Here is a 6,000-nt window from a genome sequence, read left to right as displayed (position 1 = left end):
GCACCACTGTACTCCAGCCTGGTGATAGACCAAGACTCCACCTCAAAATAAAATAAAAAACCTACAACTTTGATATAAACTTACAAAGAAGTATCTTACAGTTTGTTTGAAGGTTGATATATTATCCAATGACTCCCACAGATAAAGAACAATTTCATTGTTTAGAAAAGATAATACATTTCATAAATAATCAGAAATTCGAAATTTAGCAGGGGAAAAACCCCTTAGGGGAAATTATTTTTTTTTAATCCTTAAAAATGCCTAAAAGGTGACTAAAAAGAAGAATAGGGCAGCTGAATAAATGCAAAAACTCTCAAAAGAGGTCTAATTCAAGGCAAACTGTTCATTATGCAAATTGGTCAACAGGTGAACTGGTCACTGGGCAAATTTATCACTAGACGACCTGCCTCTGGGGCTGGGTGCAGTGGCTCATGCGTGTAATCCCAGCACTTTGGGAGACCTAAGTGGGCAGATCACCTGAGGTTGGGAGTTCAAGACCAGCCTGACCAACATGGTGAAATCTCATCTCTACTAAAAATACAAAATTAGCCAGGTGTGGTAGCGCATGCCTGTAATCTCAGCTACTTAGGAGGCTGAGACAGGAGAATCGCTTGAACCCAGGAGGCAGAGGTTGTAATCAATGAGCTTAGATTGCACCACTGCACTCCAGCCTGGGCAGTAAGAGCCAAATTCTGTCTCAAAAAAAAAAAAAAAAAAAGAAAGAAAGAAAAAGAAAAGAAAAGAAAAAAGACGTGGCTCTGGTCACTGTAGTCTGTGGCAGAACCAATGTGGCGGCTGTGGGCAGTTTGGACACGTTGGGAAGGAAAAACAAATTTTTCTTCAACCTTCATAAGTTCTTAGTTAGAACAGAGCCCTGTAACAAAAGACAGATCAACAAGAGAAAAGTAAAGCAAACAAGAGTTTATGAATGTATATGTATGTTAGAGGAACAGCTGCTTACCAGGCCTCTAGTTTAGGAACACATGACCAGAGTGATTCTCTGGAAGTGAGTAGCTGGGCACTCACAAGACACTTAAAAGGTTGATATATAGGACCCGAAAATAGCCACATTCTAAGCTGACCACCGATTATAATTACCGAATATTTATGGCCCTACAGAGCAGCTCCCACCAAGCCTGCAGAACGTCCAGATGTCCTAAGCATGGAGCCCATGTACTTAAAGATAATGATAATGAGCCGGCTTCGATTGAAGGATTAATGGTCACTGACAACCCTAATAGCCCCTACCTCTAGCAAGCACATCTGCACATTTCAAGTTTAATTATAGCTCCTCATGGCATCTTATAAGTAGAGATGCTAACCAAGGATGGCATGTTCTTCCTCCTGCTTTCTGAGGATGCTCTGCTTGACTCTGTAGCAGGTTTCCAACAAATTTGCTTCTTTCACTGTGGTCTGTGGCTCTCCTTGAATTATTTCCTGCCCAAGATCCAAGAACCTGTTCTTGGCGTCTGGATTATGACCCTGTTTTCCGTCAATATATACACATGGGGAATACCCAGGGAATGAGTCATTCTCCAAGAATTCCAGCTTATATAGCACCTCCAACAAAGAACAAGAGAAGTGAGTCTCTAGGGGCAGCAACTTGTGGGAAGGCAAGTAATTGGCAGATAAAGGCCAGTGAGTGAAACTTGTTCATGTCGATTGCTCTGGACGTGAACAGGTCCATGAAGGTCTCAAGTTGTCTTCAGTGGTTGACCTTTGTCTTTTTTTTTTTTTTTTTTTTTTGAGACTGAGTCTTTCTTTGTCGCTCAGGCTGGGGTGCAGTGGCACCATCTCGGCTCACTGCAACCTCCGCCTCCTGGGTTCACGTGATTCTCCTGCCTCAGCCTCCAGAATAGCTGGGATTATAGGTACCTGTGACCACGGCCAGCTCATTTTTTGTATTTTTAGCAGAGACAGAGTTTCACCATGTTGGCCAGGCTGGTTTCAAACTCCTGACCTCAGGTGATCCACCCGCCTCAGCCTCCCAAAGTGCTGGGATTACAGGGATGAGCCATGGCGCCTGGCCCCAGCCTTTGTCCTTCTTAGTAGGAGTGGATACAGGATACCTTTTGTCTTCGTAAATCTGTGTCCCTCTTTTAGGCAATTAGAGGAAGGGCAGAGAGCTTTCCTGCATCTGCATCTTCTCAATTGCCTTCAGCTCAACAGTGCTTATAACAAACAGGCATATTTAGTGGGGCGTGTTCTGATCTCCCACAGACATTGCAGGTGTAATGTCCTGATGGCAGGGTGTGGGTCACATCTCTGCTCTCAGGAGTTGGGGAGAGGGAATCTGGAGCCTCCTCGACTTCCATAGGGGAGGCTGGAGCCGTGCCGACCACCATGACCCATACAACCACAGACGGAGGTTCCTTGGTAGTAACCAGCACACATTCGTTACAGTGAGTGAACAGACCAGAGCAGGTAGCGTGGACCTCAGCCGCAGCTCATGGACCATCCAGCGCTGGGACATTGCAGAAGTTCCCTGACCTCTCCTAAGCCTGAGTTTACTCATGCAGAAAATGCCAGAGTGGACTTGGAGGGTAGCTACAGGCCCTGTGAGCGCCGAGATTTCCTGAGACGTCGCCGCTGTCCATGCCCCTCCCCTGTCTTGACCTTTCCAACAGACTGGAGGCTAGAATGAAGATAAGGAGTACCATTTTTTGTAGGCACTTGGAGACGGCCCAGACTTTGCTATAGCAAAGGTTAATGTTCTGTCATCTCAAAGATCCATTTCCCCAGGCTCTCGGAATGTAAATGTTAAGGTGATGAAAATAGTGAAGTCTAGGTTCTGGCTCGTTTGACTCAGAGCCGCTCACCCCTCACCGTGCAACCCTGGAGCACAGGGCCTCCTCTGTGGCCTGAACCTTCATAAACTTGGGTTTAGGCTGTCAGCACTGATTTAAAGAGATTTGCTTTGTTCCGTTTGCTTCTGGAAAAGAACAGACATTCAAAGCAGGGTTTGGGGGTTAAGAGTGAAACCTGAGCTGGCTTCTTCCCCTCTAGGGGTGCAGAGTGAGTCAGATGTTTGCACAGAAGGCTGCAGTGTCAAATCCACAAATTCGCAGGCCTTATGCCTTTACCACTTCAAACCGGAAAGGTGTTGCAACATAACAGTTTTAATTGCTAAACCCCAGCTGCAAACCCAAATCTCTGGATTTAATAAGAATTGGGTGTGAAAGACTGTGAACAGTGGCAGTTTTCTGCCAGGTGGGTTTATTTGTTCCTTCGCCCCCTCATTTGCTTCCTCGTTGGTGCCCAAGCCCACACCAAAGGCCTCTGGCTGATCTGCCTGCGTCCCCTCCTCCTGGCGATGGGCCTATGATCTCGCCTGTAGCTTTACCTTCTTTCCTGCTCCTGGTTGAGATTTGTGGACCTTTGTATACACCATGGTCTCCTTAGAACAAGTAACTGGAAATTCTTCATACCAGCTATGGCTGGTAGGACTCTCAGGCCACAACTCAGGTAGACAAAAAATAAAGTTTTCTTTTCTAGAACTTGACTCTGAGTCCAGGTTTTTGCCGTGCCAGCCTGGTATAAAACCTCTAACCAGCTGGGCTCAATGGCTCACACCTGTAATCCCAGCACTTTGGGAGGCCAAGGCTGGTGGATCATGAGGTCAGGAGTTCGAGACCAGCCCAACCAACATGGAAAACCCCATCTCTATTAAAAATACAAAATCATCTGAGCACGGTCGTGCATACCTGTGGTCCCAGCTACTCAGGAAGCTGATGCAGGAGAATTGCTTGAACCTGGGAGGTGGAGGTTGCAATGAGCCAAGATCACACCACTGCACTCTAGCCTGGGCGACAGAGTAAGACTCTGTCTCAAAAGAAAAAAAAAACCCCTCTAACTGTGGTCTTTCCTAACATACCCACTTCCCCAGGAACATATATTTATTGAGTTTCCCACAGTCCTGGGGGGTGGAAGTAAGGCCATGACTAGGGAGGGAAATGAATCTGGCTCTGGGTCACTGGTCCACATAGTTGGTCAAGGGATCTGTTGGTCCGGCTAAGTGGCCCCTTTGGCTTCAGGAGGGGCCCCTTAGCAGGCCCCTCTGCTGCTTTCCTGCCATCCTGGGGCCCTTTCTGAAGTTACTGTAACAGCTGGTTGCATCACCTTCCACAGGCTTCCAGACTCCGGACAGTATTCCCAGAGTCAGCTCCCTTCTGAATTGGGAAAAAGAGAGAAAGGAAAATACAAGATCCAAGCGTGTGGATTATCACCCTACAGCATGATCCAGGCCCTCTGCCAGCTCACGCTTTCACTCCAGCTCTGCGTTTCCAGGTGGGAGATTATAGACTCTACTTTTTCAAAAGGAATAATAGAAGGGTAAAAAGTAATATTCTCTAACATCTGTCAGACACAAACTGGACCTGGCACAGTAGCCTTTTGAACTAAGTACTATTATTATTTCCATTTCACAGATCAGAAAACTAAGGCTTAGTGAGATAAGAAGCTTGCTCAAGGTCACACTGCAATGGTGGAAGAGGTGGAATTTTAATCCCAGTCTTCCTGACTCTAGACTTCAGGAACTTATTTATAAGCAGTGCTCAACTGTATCTTAGAAACTTAAAAAATGCTGGACCAATAATCCCGAGAGGGGATTTTTTTTTTTTTTTGTAGAGTCTTGCTGTTGCCCAGGCTGGCTGGAGTGCAGTGGTGGGATCTCGTCTCACTGTAACCTCTGCCTCCTGGGTTCAAGCGATTCTTCTACCTCAGCCTCCCAAGTAGCTGGGACTACAGGCATGTACCACCATGCCCAGCTAATTTTTGTATTTTTAGTAGAGATGGGGTTTCACCATGTTAGCCAGCCTGGTCTTAAACTCCTGACCTCAAGTGATCTGCCTGCCTTGGCCTCCCAAAGTTCTGAGATTACATGCGGGAGCCACTGCCCCCGACCTGTGAGGGGATCTTTAAACTACATTTTTATGATTATTCTCATCTTGTACTAGAGTTTGTACTATAGTCTGGCCCCTCTCTCTGTAGGACTAGAAAACACAGTACCCGGCTACCCTGGCTGCCAGGCTCATGTTATGAGCTCCATAAATACTTGGTGACTGATTGATTATACATCTCACATGTGATTTTGCATTTTCACATACTTTCGTGTCTGGTTTGGATGTGCCAGAAAAAGTGAGAGGTTGCTGGTGGTGTTGTTCTTTCTAAAAAAATAGAAGAAGTCCTTCTAGTTCTGCTTTAAAAACAAAAATTGTCTACTGATATTCCTTCAACTCTTTCTTCATTTTGGCTTCCCAGTTAGTTCCCAGTCTAATTCACTCAGGGCGAAACACCCTGCAGGGGTCTGACAAGACAAACAGACCTAGGTTTTAAAAGTTTGCTGTTTGTGTGACCTGAGCTGATCACATACCTTCACGAGCTTCTGTTTCCTCCTCCATAAAACAGGGGCAATAAAGCAATCAACTTTAGGGATACTGTGAATGTATGCAGTAGGTGCACAACGGCTAGTTTCTTTCTCTGATAATTAAATCAACCTCATCCAAGTATTTCATCGGTTTGAACTTTAAAGGTCCTGAAAATGCTTTTAAGAATGCTATCCCTTTGGATGGATTTAGGAATTCATGTTTACCAATACAGCTAAAAGCTGATGTATCAGTAAGATGTTTGCAGTTGCAAGGAAGAGAAAATACTGACCCAAACTGGCATGAACATTAAGAAAAGACATTATTCAAAGGTGTGAGGGTTGATTCATTGGCTCAATGGTGGCAGTTAAGACTTAGTCTTGAACTCCTGGGCCTGAGACCCTCCTGCCTCAGCCTCCCAAAACTCTGGGATTACAGGAGTGAGCCACTGCTCCCGGCCTGACCCAGGCTTTTCCATCTCTTTTTCAGTTTCCTCTAGAGTAGGCTGTATATGCTCTTGGCCACAGGGTAACTGGAGCCACAGGTGAACACATGGGGTCTAGACACAGCAACCTACAGAGGTAGAACAGGGGCCTTATTTCAGTGCTCCCATCTCAGGAGTCAGGAATTCCTTCCC

This window comes from Saimiri boliviensis, chromosome 8 (genome assembly GCF_048565385.1).
Source record: "Saimiri boliviensis isolate mSaiBol1 chromosome 8, mSaiBol1.pri, whole genome shotgun sequence".
NCBI lineage: Eukaryota > Metazoa > Chordata > Mammalia > Primates > Cebidae > Saimiri > Saimiri boliviensis.
The sequence above is the reverse complement of the archived record's forward strand: the minus strand, read 5'-3'. Positions refer to the sequence as shown.